This window comes from Camarhynchus parvulus, chromosome Z (assembly GCF_901933205.1).
Source record: "Camarhynchus parvulus chromosome Z, STF_HiC, whole genome shotgun sequence".
Lineage (NCBI taxonomy): Eukaryota > Metazoa > Chordata > Aves > Passeriformes > Thraupidae > Camarhynchus > Camarhynchus parvulus.
The window spans coordinates 56,274,369-56,288,114 of record NC_044601.1 but is presented as its reverse complement, the minus strand read 5'-3'; the positions used below and the strand labels follow the sequence as shown (position 1 = coordinate 56,288,114).

The window sequence follows — 13,746 nt, the reverse complement described above, 5'->3', positions numbered from 1 at the left end:
TATGTAGCTTTATTTAAACCATATTTTTATATTAAATTTTTAATGACTGTGCAGCTTTCTTGATTGCAGTAACCCAGGCACCTAATGTGACAAACGCATCAGTTAAGCTTTTTGTAAACGTAGTGGGTGAGGCTGGGACATGTTGTGAAATGAAGGTGAATTTCAAAGACAGTTTTTGATGTGTAAGCAAGATGAAATTGAAAGAATTAAAGAATTGAATGGGATTCATTTTTTTTTCTTAATGTGAACTAGTTTTTTTTTTTCTTAAACAAGTCTTCTAGTATATTAATATTTTAAGTTTAGTGTATTTATATCTTATGTGTAGGACTTAGTATAAGTATAGGACTAAGTATTTGGACATACAGGATAAACATTTGAAGACTGTATGCTTTGAATCTCAGGCGAGTAGGAACAAGTTTCATAAGAAATAAACTTAGTAATTCTTGGGTAGAGATTATGGGATTTCAAGAGAATGTGTACCCTTAACCAGCCAGCTGGGACCGGTCTTTAAATCATTTAACAAAACACATGAACTTCAGTCGGACTTGCATGTTGTGTCAGATTGATCTGCTTATGCTTGCTATGATCTAATTAACTAAAGAAGTGCAGCTCAACCTGGTCAGCTCTGTGCTGTTCTGGTTTTCAGAACAGACAGCAGTAACAGTTTTCCATAATAATTAATTTTATGCAGACATGTCGCTGCTTCTCCCAAAGCTACAGAACAGCTGCAGCTCTGTAAACAGGTGCCCCTCCTGACTTCTTAATCAAAATCTGTATTAGCAGAGCAAGTCAGAAAGGGCAGTTTGTCAGGAAATTTTATTAAAGTGGGATGAAAACAGCTTCCACAGCTAACTCTAAATAAAGTGATACAATTATCAATGAAATTTTCTGATGTCTCAATTATTTTTTTTCTTTAGGTCCATATTTTAGTTTTACTGAGTGCAAATTAAACATTTATAGACTTTCAAGCCATGTTTCATCAGCCTTTCTAGTGCTAGTTTTAAAGTATGGTAGTGAGCCAAAAGGCGATGATATAGTTGCCTGTAGTCATAACTGGCTCACATTTTAAAGGTATAACCACAGCTCGTTGTCTTGATACAGTTCTGTATTTTCTTGGAGTTGCATACTTTGAATTTCTAGGTGTCTTGTATACATTGAAGCACTGGAGAGGCATATGAGGTGTTACTTGGATGTTAATGGAGACATTAAGCTAAAATAGGAAATAATTAAAACTCTGGTGATCAGTTCTCAGACAATTCTTCTATAAAGTTCATTCTGTTTATTAACAAAAAGGTTTGGATACAGAAAACAGAAGTAAATAAACAGACACTTGTATGTGTGTGGCTCAAATGCTTGTCATCAGTGCTAAAGAGAATCTATAAGGCTGCTAGTTAAGGCTTTTTCTTTAACATTTACAAAATATATACACATGCACCAGCTCCTATTCATTACCACCACAGAAAGGTCACTAGAACAAAAATTAATGTGTCCTGACTTCATCCTTTCCCCCGCCGTGTCTGCATTTTACAGTAGACTCATTCAACACTCAAAAATAATCCCCAGGGCAGTCTACTGGACCAACTGATTTCTCTCTTGAGTTTTAAGAGCACATGAGGGTTATATGATCCCTCAGCAGATGAGCTGTGGTCCAGATGTCCTAACTGCAGTAAAAATCTGTGTTATAAATAAAACTTGACCACAGCATCGTCTTTGTGTGATTTTGTCTATGCTGATGAAGTAGTAATTTCCATGTGATTACCTTCAGAACCAAAAAATTAAGAATATTTTGGTTGTTTCTGTGCTTAAATACAAGACACAGTACTAAATATTTATGTCCTGAATTGTTGTGCTGTTAAAGATTGTGTGCGTGAAGGGAATTGCTTTTATTAGTGATTGCTCTTGATTAAATTGCTTCTAATTCTTTGGGCACATGCTCAGTGAGAATGTCAGAGAAGGAAGTATAAATTGAACAGCAGTTTTTGAGATAACAGTATGAAAGAACATCCATTTGCTGTTCTTTTGTGATTTAGGACAGAGTATTAGACAAGATTTGTTTATTACATGTTTGAGGTTTTTTTCTCCTATGTAAATATGCTCATATCTACCAAAGTTCTCATGAGGATCCAGCCCCACTCAGGTCATGAATCCTGAAAATCTTACAGTGCTCTGCCCAGCACAGTCTTGCTGAGACTTCTGTATAAACTTAATTAAATGTGCTCTATACTTGTACCATATCTGATATGTTGCCTCGTGACTGCATCTATGGTGTCATGGTTCCCTAAAAAATTCACTTCAGTAGTTCTATTTCTTCTGGCAGCAGAAGAGAAAAAAATTACATATGTTTTGTAGTCTTGTACCAAAGCCGAGTACTGAACCAGTGTAATATAGACTTGTACATGGGATGCTTTCATGTCTTGAAAATAAACAAAGTGTAAGTTCAGCTTTACAAGAGTGCTTGGAGCTGGCTTTGTGCCATGGGATCAGATCCACCCAAGATAAAGTGAAATACCATACAAGTTTCCTTCTGGCAGGATCAAGGGTGTGAGGCCAGCAGTTGGCCAGGCAACTGCACAGCATTTGAGACCAGATATTGGACATTTAGTCACCTCTTTTCTGTCTCCAGGCTGGTGTCCACTTCTGCTGGAGGCTTTCTATTGATGTAGCTTGTTTTTCATGCTCCTCTTGAAGAAGCTGGCCTCCAGCTCCCTAAACTGAGACTGCAGCTTGTATGAAGTGAGAGGGGTACCCACTGTCTCTGAGAGGGTGATGCTCAAAGTGACCAGGTGTGTCCACTGCTCCTGGTCTTTGACTGTAGTTCAGGGCTGAGCAGGTCTGGGACTTTCAGCCTTTCACCAGGGTTGCTGATCCTCGTGCTGTCCATGCCCTTGAGCTGCCTGATGTACAGTGACAAGGGCAGAACAGAGGCAGTGGTAGAAAGAAAGTAAAGGCTGCAATAACAGGAAGGTAATTTCTAATAGGTGCATAATTACCATAGGTAAATGGGTTTTGTGCCTTCAGGATTGGAAAGCACAAGGGCCATTTTCACAGCTGATTAAGACATTTTTTTCAGCAGAATTAGGCTTCTAGGTTGCTTTGAAGATGGGTAATTGTGTGATTTTGACATTTTAGTTTAATTTAGTTAATTAGATACATAAACAAGAAAGAGTACTGCCTCATAAGCAGATGTACATCTGTGCAGTATTAATTGTAGTTCAGAAAAGAATATAAAAGCTTATATTTGCATACAAATACACAGTTTGCATTTGAGATTTTACATTAATGTAACTGTAGTGTTTAAAAACCATATCCAGAATTCACCAAGGTACTTTGGTTTACTGTACCTGCTGATATCAGAACCAGTTGAGGGGAATTGCTCCAGACACAGAGTGAAATATGTTTAGGAAGCAGAATGAAAGTTGTGATATTGTTTGCTTGTTCCTTCTCTACATCTGGTGAGTGTAAGTCAAATAAGGACATGGAGAAATAAACCGGGAACTAGTCCCAGCTAATAAAACAATACATAAGCTCAAGCAACTCCAAAATTAATTTCTTCCCAGTGAAAAAAGTGAGAAATTTCTTTTACCATATTTTTATGCTAGATCAAAGTTAATTCCAGACTATTACAGTTATGTTAATTTATCCTCTGAAACAGCTTTAGAAAGGCATTAATATTTAATTATAGCACAAGAAAAATAATTTTGAGTGAACTGATTTTGTACAATGACAATTTTAACACCAACAAGCCTTATATTATTGTTAATTTTATATAATTGGTTTTAAAAAATTTATTTATCTTTTCCATCACAACTTTTAAAATTATTTTATGAATCTGCTGTGCTCAAATAGTCTATTTTTACAACTTTTATTTAAGAAATAGACTTAGTTATTTTCCTTTCTGAAACAAATACAGTCCAATTTTTATTTCCATCAGGTTGTCCTTTTTTTTTACTGGTGTCTGTTGTACTTTGATGCTTTGTGTGCATTACACATTGATGATAAACCACCTAACTGTATGTGTGCACTGGGTATCAGTGCTCCAGTTGCAGAACTGGAGACTGAATCCATAACCCATGCATAGGACTTCAGGATTATTAAAGACACGTCTGAGCAGCCAAGACCTCTGTGCCGGGCTCCCAGTGATACTAGTGGACCCCCAGGACATTGCATCTTCCTGGGATGGTCAGAAGCTTACAGAGCTCTCTTAAAAACCTTATGCCCAGGTATCTGATACATAATTGCCATGGCTTTTCAGTAATTAAATCAACTCTATCAGCTACTCTATGTTCCAGGGCCTGTTTTGATTCTCTATTGACTATTGGGAGCTTGGACTCCTAAGGCTAAGATTCATCACAGTGATATCCTCCAGGTACTCAAAAAGTCTACATAAAACTTGTAGATTTATGCACACCTGTGCCTTTTAAGGTGAAGCTGGAAGGCAAGCAGAGTATCCTGGCCAGTCTGAGATAGCTACAGGTGTTTATGCAATTATATTTTGCCCTATGGGGCAATAAGGGAGCTAACTTTAGGTTTTCTTGTTTTGAACTGAGCCTCATCTTTGCAGCTGACTTGTTTCAATGTGCATAATTCTGCTTGCTTTCTTCTGGGTAGTGTCCTAGCTACGCTGCCACACATGGCTGTAGGTTTGCATATATTACACTCCTCATCTTGTTAGGAAGGGACAAAAGGACAGAATCTTCCTTAGCTTGAGCTGCAAACATTCTTGCCTTCTCTTGGTAAATAGCGCATAATACAGTTCGTGGTCATTTGTTCACAGTGGTCATTTTCTCTTCTTAATTCTTTTGGTTTGGTTCATCTTTCCTACGGCCTTTGTCTATTTTGCCTGTTTTCTCAGTTAAATACAGCTAAATATGGAACATAAGTCCAAGCAGAGCTGGCAGGAAAATCTGAGAAACTGAAAACCGTGATCAGTGTGATGCATCCTGGTGTATGTGGATGGGGGCAGAACTGTTGAGAAGGCAGGTTTAAAACTTCCACCTGAAAACAAAGCCTTTAGAATAGTTGCCCTATTTGCCTATTTTAAGTGTTTCCAAGCAAGAAATGTGTTCCATTATGTAGAAGAAATTGCTACAGACACATTCCAAGAGCCAGAATCAGAAACCTTGGCACACAGAAGCATAAGTTGATCAGCACTGTGATCTGGCTAAGCCATTTCAGCTGAAGAGAAGATTCATTTTGGCGGAGAGAAAAATAGTATTTCCATCATCACTTTCCATTGGGATTAAGGATAGCTTTGATGACTAGCAGAAAAATCCAAGGGAAGGCCAAGGAACTGCACTTCTGAGTTAGTTTTACCACTTTTGCTTCCTACCCAGTAGTATAAATTTCAGGTAAACCATTTGTCTGGGCCTGTGTGACAGTATCTCATGGGGAAGAAAGGATTTCACTTTGCCTGTCTTTTACAGAAAACTATTTGGGATTTCTAAATGTGGAAAACACATGCTGAAAATTAATTGCAGATGGGGCTATATTTTATAAGAAAACTCAGAAAATAAAAAGTATTTTAAGGTATTTGAAGCCTGAAATTGTGCCCCAAAATGTCTGTGTTTAGGCTTACATCTGAGTAGATCCAATGGTTTAAATGCTAACCTGAGATGCAGAAACTTGTGTCCTTTGTCCTGTCTTCCAAACCACATCTGTGACTCCAGCATTTACTGAAGATTTTCAAGGCTTTGAATATCTTCACCCACAAGCCTGCCAGAAACACTTCATGGACAATCAGCTTCAATCAGACACCCTGTAAAAGACTGTACATGCCAAAATTTCCCCATCCAGTTATCTCTGTCATCCTTAATATTCCTCCTATTGTGTGTATTTCCTTCATTGCTCTTTTGTTGCTATCATGTTTTCTTCTCTGTTAAACACAGACTTGCCATTTTGCTGTCCTCTGATTGCTGTGTTTTGAGGCAACTTGCAAGAATTAGCAACTCATCAGTGGTTAGTGCCTGGTGTAGTCAGAAGGAGAGGTCAGTCTTTTTCCCTCCTAGTGGCAAACCTTGTGATCCCACCAGGCCTTTGCTCTCCCAGGCAGACTTACAGACTGCAGGCTAGCCACCAACATGCACACTGATCCTCCTGTGAACCAGAACTGCTCCTCTGCTACCAGGAGAGAGCTGCACCCAGAACCACTGACTGATGGTGGCCACTTGAGACTTGCTTTCAGAGGAGTGAGGCCAATTTGAAACACGAACTTTTTGCCCACACATGGAGCGAAGCCTTTGTATTTGTGGAGGAAGATCAGGTGATGGAAATTATGCAAAACCTTGCGCAGCAGTTTGTTACCACTAAGAGGCTCACAAGTGAGAAAGTTCCTAGTTACAATCTTTACTTTAACTCCACTTGGTATTTTAAATGTAATTGTGTATTTAATGTGAATTAGAAAAACAGTGTGTACTGCACTAGCCAAAGCAATGCAGTTAATAAACTAATTTTGCAGCAGGGGAAGGAAAAGTAGCTTTAGCAAATAAACACTAGTCTGTATTATAAAAGCAGACTACATGAGTAGTCGTTCCACACAACCGAATGAATCATTCCATGCAGTAAAGTACACAGAGAGAAAATTTCTTTCAATGCCATCCATCTCTAACAGGAAAAAGAACCTTTAGTTGCTGCATATGTGTAGTATGTAATAAAATGCTCCTGAAAAGGGGTAACTTTTTCAATTAATTTAAACAATGATGCAGTTATTGTGCAGTAACTTGCACTGCCTGATTTAAAACACAAGAGATTTTTGCAACCAGGAGACTCTGCTATTTTGTACATTCCTTATCCATGCTGTGACAGCAGGGATTGTACTGGATACTGAGTAAAAGTGTGACTGGAATTTGGAGAGCTGTAATTGAGCAGACCTCGTTTCTATAAATCAGGGAGTATTCTGTGTGCCTCAGCAGCATTTTGGCACAACTGGGTGTTCCCCCTCAACCATTCCAAGGGATCCAAAGTGAACAAGAAATATTCTAGAGCAGGAGTTCCCAAGATGCCTTTCTTGAGGCACACAGAGTGACTCTGAAAGCTTTGCGCTGGCCACCACCTGCAGCAGAATCAGATGATTCTCAGGGTTGCAGCAGAACTTTCAGCACAGCTGGGTAGTTTTGGAACTGGAGCCACCATCTGAAGTGTGCCTTATTCCAGCTTTTAAGAATTTTTGGTCACTTGGGCTCCAGAGACTCCCCTGTTTCCAACCCTGGCGACTGCCCCAGTCTTCCTTGTTACACTCTGGCACACTGAACTGGTACCCAGGTGATTATCATCTTCTGAGGATGGAAAGGGGAATGGGAGTGAGATACTGTTGGGGAGCTTGGCTGTGGTGTGACCCTCTACAAGTTTCTGGCAAGGTGCCCCTTGGAGAACAAAAGTACCTGGCATAATGTTTCCCTTCTGAACTATGAAAGAATGCCCATGAACTATGGAAGAATATGCAGTAGGTGAGAGGCAGAGCTGAAAACTATGAGTAAGACTCTAGCTTCTGAACCTGGAACAAGTCCTGCTACTTAGCAAGATGGAGGTTTCTCTACTTTGCTTGCTGTTCTCGCCTTTTGTAGAAGCATAATCAAGTAGTAAGAGCAATGGTCCGTTTTCTTCAGAACATCTAACAGATTGTGACTCTACTAGGGATTTTGAATTCTTCCTGCATAATGCAGTGAAGACTTTCTTTTTTAGAAGTACAGGGGTGTTTTTTTACAGATACTTAAATGTCTTCTACTAAGTCATTTGGTGCAAAGGGGTATTGAAAAACCATAATGTAGGGTGATAAAGTTGGTGGACTGTCTAAAGAGCCATGCATAATGCCAATTCAGTCCAGTGATTCATTCTCATGAAGTTGGTCAGGGAGACAGACAGTTGTTCACTCCCTGCCATTTTGGATTTTTGTGGAGCCCTTGATCCAGCACTGTAAGCAATGGTTCCTTGAAGAAACACCAGGGATAAAATGGAAGGACTTGTATGGATTAAAGAATTAATCAAAAGCAGGAGAAAAAAGAAAAATGAGCTCCCACATCCAAGGGTATCTCCTGTCTACAGATTGTGCAGGGAGGAATTAAATTGAGGTCTGTTCTGCTGGCAGAGCTGTGCAGCAGGACAGGCTGGAAAGCAGTGCAGATCTGGGAGGTGCTGAGGGAATGAGGGAGAAGGATGCGAGGGGGCTGCTGGGGCCCCGCAGCCTGTGCGCAAACACTGGGCACTGCTGGAATGGGGCTGCCCAGGGAAACGCCACAAAGGCACCCAGACCAACAAGTGTGTCTTCTGTGGGCTATCCCAAACTGTACCCTGAGCATATTCAGAGAAACATGCTGAAAGGAAATATGTTTATTTTGTATTTGGTCTGGGATTTTGTTTATTTATTACTCCCCTAGAAATGTGTAGTCTTGGCTGTAGGGCTGACGTAGAAACTTCAGAAGCAAATTGAAAACTGACTTGGATCAAAAATTTACTCTTGAATCCCTATCTACTAGAACCTTTCTGTGTATTGCACTTTGTAAAGACAAAATAACAAGCCCAATTACGTGCCTGGCAGGCAAACACCATGTGCATCACGTTGCTTTTAAGATACACTTTGTGTTTGCTACCTATGCCTACTGTATAACAGGAAAAACAGATAGTATTTAATAAATAGTAAATATTCAACAAAAAATTTGTACAAATAAAATAATGTTATTATGCCCTTTGAATTTGTGTCTGGTCTCCTCGTAGCTGAAACATGAGGAGAAACTGAACAAAGAATAATGTGATAATTTACTTTTAACAGGAAAACTGCAAGTGTTAAAGAAGCAAGTGTAGGTAATAACTATAAATGTTAACATGATCTATTTATTGTTTGCTGTTAGTGATCAAGTAGTTAATAGTCAATGTAATTACTTCAGTAAAAATGCTGATGTCAACTATAGTTACTGTTTTAATACTGTATAGATTTTAATTCAAACCATCTGTTTTAGTCCTTGTATATATCCTGGGTTGATCTTTGCTTGCAGTGAAGTGTTTTTCTGGCAGTTAAAAGTAATTATTAACGGAATGGAAATTATTAGTGGTTCATGGTTTGGCAAGGAAAATAAATGCCTTTTCAAGTTCTTGGTGTCTCTTTTAGAGAGCTCCTGCACCAGAAATGGTTGAGGTTGGAGTATAACACAGAGTATTTTCTGTCACAAGTCTATGCGATATTTGGGGTTCATCCCAGTGAGGTGTTTGGAAGTGTAAGTCACTGGTCTGATTATTCTTCACCACTTAATTAAGCCCATTTATTTCACAGGGCAAAGGAAATATAGGTGTTTTTTTAAAAGGGGGGTATAAAACACTGGGGAAGAATGTCAGAAATACTGGCATGTATACATAAACAACATAATTTACTTTCTAGTAAACTGTGTCATTCTCCAGTGTATTCTTCAGAGGATTTGTAGAGGATGTTTGGTCTTGCTAACTTGTTGAGTCAGCTTTGACTGTAACTGTCCTGTCTAAAATTGCCCTGTTACCCAAGGATATCTCCACCTGGCTCCAGAACTCGGCCTTCATGCTGTGAAGATCTGTTAAGCCACTTTGCAGTAAAAAGAGAAGCATCTAGGGCAACTCCAGAAGTAGTGAAATAGATGTGAGATCAATAATTTATTATCTTTCCTTTCTGATTTCATAGCTGTGACACAATAGGAAACTGTAGAAGTTTATCAGAAAAACCCGAGGTATCTCGTTGTACTCTTGTCACATGCCTTTCAGCACACCTAGGGACCTTCAGAATTCAATTAAAGTCCTGGCTGGATCATGCCATACTTTACAGATGTAAAGGGCAAGACTTTGCTCTAGAAAGGATGCACTGGAAGCTTTTCAGGCTAGCCAGCTGTCACAGCTGACTGTGTTTAACCTCCCATTCTTGGTCAAGCCAGTTAAGCAGAGTTAAATCGTTGTCTACAAAAATACTTGTAATAATATTGCAAGAACCCTTTTGACAGAGACATAATGTTAAGACCAGTAACAGAGACAAAGCCATCAGAAATTCATGTGGTGGCCCAAAACATGCAGCTGATATTATGTACTTTTCCAGGGCTGTGAACAATGTTCATAGTTTAAAGTAGATTTTTCTCTGTTATGTCCTTTTTTCCTCCCTGAATCAAGAAACATTTGTTTTTTACCAGGAGGACCCTGCGTTACAGGATCTGTCACGTTCGCATGTGGTACAAGCTTGTGAATGTTTTGTTGAGATAAGTGAGTGACAGCTTCCAGTTGGTGTTCTGCAGGAGGTGAGGGTTTCTTTCCAGAAGCCCTGACCATCTCAAAATAACTATATTCTCCTTGCAGAGCTCCCAGTCTGACTTGTTATCTTATCCCCTCAGTACAGCAGTGCTGATATTTTACTACACCAGTTTTTCTAGCTAATTGTCTTGAGTAGCAGCTTTAGTTACAAGAAGAGCTGAAAGGATTATATTTATCAGAGTTAGCATTTTGTCTGTGTTGTCCAGCATTATAACAGAAGACTTGATTGTAAATTGTTGTTAAATGCTGTTTTTCAGTTGTGACAGCGTGTTACCACTGGAATTCAACTTATTTTTTGTTCCAATTTTTTAAGCCAGAAAGGGCATTTGTTTCTTAAGAGAATAAGGCTGTGTTTTCTTCTGTTTTAGAGAAGTGTCAACAGTTAAGACCTTGCTATTTAATTCCATTATACCCCCTGGAAATTTCTCAAGAAACATGAGTTATGACCATGTCAATGCTTTTCACTTTATGGGTTTCACATCTCAGCAACTTGCAAAGATGTATGAAATACAATTAACAGTTCCAGTAGTCCCAAGATACCTATATATAAGCACTGGCTTTCTAGACATAGCATTGTTTTTCCCAAGGTCATAGCTATCCCTAAAGGAAACAGAGTATTAGCCTTAGTATGTGGCTCTTAAGCCTGTTTAAGAACACAAGTGGGACCTGATTAAAATAGTATATGGCTTACACTGGTGGGAGTTCTCGATCTAAAGAGAGCTGGCCTCTGTATGTTGTTCTAATTGCTGTGGGAATACCATCATGCTCTCAATTGTAGTTTATGAAAAGCTGCTGTAGTCTTCTAACAAATTACTTTTAGAAAAGCTCTGAATCCATCGTATTGTTACTGGAGGTAAAGCTGCCATGACTTGTATAACATACAGCATTTCCTGGCTGTAATGCACTGTAGCATTTAAATGCAGCATGTTAGAAAGACATTATTTTTTTACAAAAATACATTAAAATGAATCTTCCTTCCTTTTAATCAGGGCAAGTCTAATGTACTAAATAAGGAATAAAATTTAATCCGTATTTGAGATGGCTACAGGGTACATATGTCCCTAGGAGGTTCAGGCTGTCCTGAGTTCTCAAGTGTTTATTTCAGTGCTAAGGCGTGAGTGAGCTGGGGAGTTAGTTGGGGGTTTTTTGTTATTTTTGTGGGTGGTTCTCACTTGATTGGTGTGAAATTACAATTTTTTGTTTGTTTGTTTGTTTCTTGGAGGGAAACATTTACCTGAATTGTCACTGACAGACATACCTGTCACTGATCTTAGTGGAAAGGCGAATCAATGGCAATAATCTGAGATCTCCAGATAAGGCTGAGGCATGTTGGCAGAAATGGTGAGCTTCCAAAGCCTGTCCTAAAGAAAGCAAAATTCCTGTGACTCCAGCAAGAGTAATAGTTCTATAATAATGACACTGGTCTGAAACAAGCTTTCAACATCTGGCTGTGCCACAGAAATTCCTCTGTGTCCTTGGAAAATTGATTAATATCTGTGTCCTGGCTCCCTAGCTGAAAAGTGAGAAGGCACTTTAGGGATAAACTTCTTAATCTGTTTGAGTTTATCAGATATTATGGTGAATGAAATTGCTGAGGTTGTGCAATATCCTCTGTCAACAGCATTGTATTTATTGTGCAGAACAAAGTGATAGAAAATTGTATCTCCTCCTCCAGTGCTCATGAAGCTGGCAGGCTCCCTCCTCCGCCAAGACAGGGAAAGGTGTCTGTATGCTTGTCAGGAGATAAGAGACACCACCCACAAGCACCGGAAGAACTGAAGTGTCCTCTAGCACATGTGTGGTTTTTTTCTGAGTAAATCTACATACTTGCAGAAACTATGCTTTTCTTCCAACAGGCAAGGACTTACGCTAATGTGGGCCCATAACTAATTGTTGCCATGGGAAGCTCTGAAATGGCCACCCACGCTTTTCTATCTGAATGGAGCTTGTGTTCAGATATACTGTTCCATCTGTGGGTTAGCATACACAGATTAGTGTGTATATATGTTTCTTCCCTGGTGTAGCATGGTCAAGCTGAATTATGAAAGGTTGCCTTTCATGTTAAAGATTCTGGAAGCATCAACCGGCCCTGGAACACTCTGTCTTATGGGGCTGCTCCAGTGCTGACATGCCCGGAGTACCCTGTGGTGTTCCTTCAGTTCATTCATGTGCTTAGAGCTGACAGAAAGGCACAGCCAGTCTTAGGAAATTTTCACTTTAATTGTTGCCAGCATGACCCTGCAGCCCTTCTCCCCAGAGAATAAAATATTATGCAAACACAAAAATGCTAATGCTGGAGCTTTTCAAAGAAGAAAATATGGTGTTTTGAATTATAAACCTATTTTACCCTTTTCTTGCACTCAGACTGTATTGTCCTGTGTGAAGTTTTCTAAAATACTTGCACTGTGAGATGTGCACTTGATTTGGAGAATCTCAGCTTTGATGACTGACGTTTGGAGAAACTGGAAGTGACCTAGCCATCCTTGGTGGCTGGTAGTGACTGAGCTGTCTGCTGGACAGGAGAAGGCAATGTCACTGACACATGGTTTCTGCGAAACAGCAAATGCTTGTGGAAGGTACTTGGACAAGCAATTCTAGATATACTTGTTGATAGGTTAAATTTGACTTATTTTTAAGCTGCTTAGTTTTTGAAAGCTTTTTTAGGTCTGCTACTGAAGCCAAGCTACTTACTAGCTACTTGCTAGCAAGCTAGCAATCACTAGGTTCAAGAAACAAGGACTTCTCTCACTGTATTACTGTCCTTTCAGAGCAGATCTGTGTGAAGCAGATTCAAACATATCGATGAAATGTTGTGGAAAAGGCTGCATTGTCACTGGCTGAGCTACACATTTACTTTGGACTGTGAATTTGGCACTGTTTATTGAGACGAAAGAAACACCAGCAGTAGAGTGCAATGCTTGGCTGCCTCCCTGCCTTCAAAACAGTCTAACCTGCCAATTTCTTCTGCATACCCAAATACTGACTAGATTAATATAAGTGTAATTATAGCATCATTTGTGACAGCAAGCTAGCACTTGTTCCTGTCTAGCACTTTCATGTTGGTGTGTGAGCACCTTTAGCCACCAGCAGCTCTTTTCGTAAATACAGGATAAGCCACAGCTGTCACAGGAGCATGAGCCTTAATGATCCCCTAACTCTGTGTGACTTTGTATAATTTATTAAGTTGTTCCCCTGATTTCCTCTTTTTTTGTTTTGAAAGTTTTTTTTTAAGTCTGAAGAAATAGAGACTACCCAGGCTATGAATTTAATTTTATTATGATTATGATTTATTATGTTACTACAGGTGACTAGATATACTTAGTGGGAATTTGAGATGTGATTTACATCTAATTGTCGCACCATTGCTATGCTTGCATTTCCTTAAATGACAATTTTGCTTTAAACTGCGAGAGCTCACAAAAATTTTAGCTATAATGAACGTACTTACTGACAGTATATACTTCCAGTAGGACATTGAGGTGCTGAGGTGAGTCC

At 39.3% G+C, this 13,746-nt stretch overlaps 1 protein-coding gene across 2 annotated transcripts in view; it reads left to right on the top strand.

The window, feature by feature from the left end:
- GHR (growth hormone receptor) overlaps positions 1-13,746 on the top strand; it is a 115,809-nt gene that overhangs the window by 52,422 nt on the left and 49,641 nt on the right. The gene's annotated exons all lie outside the window — the stretch shown is intronic.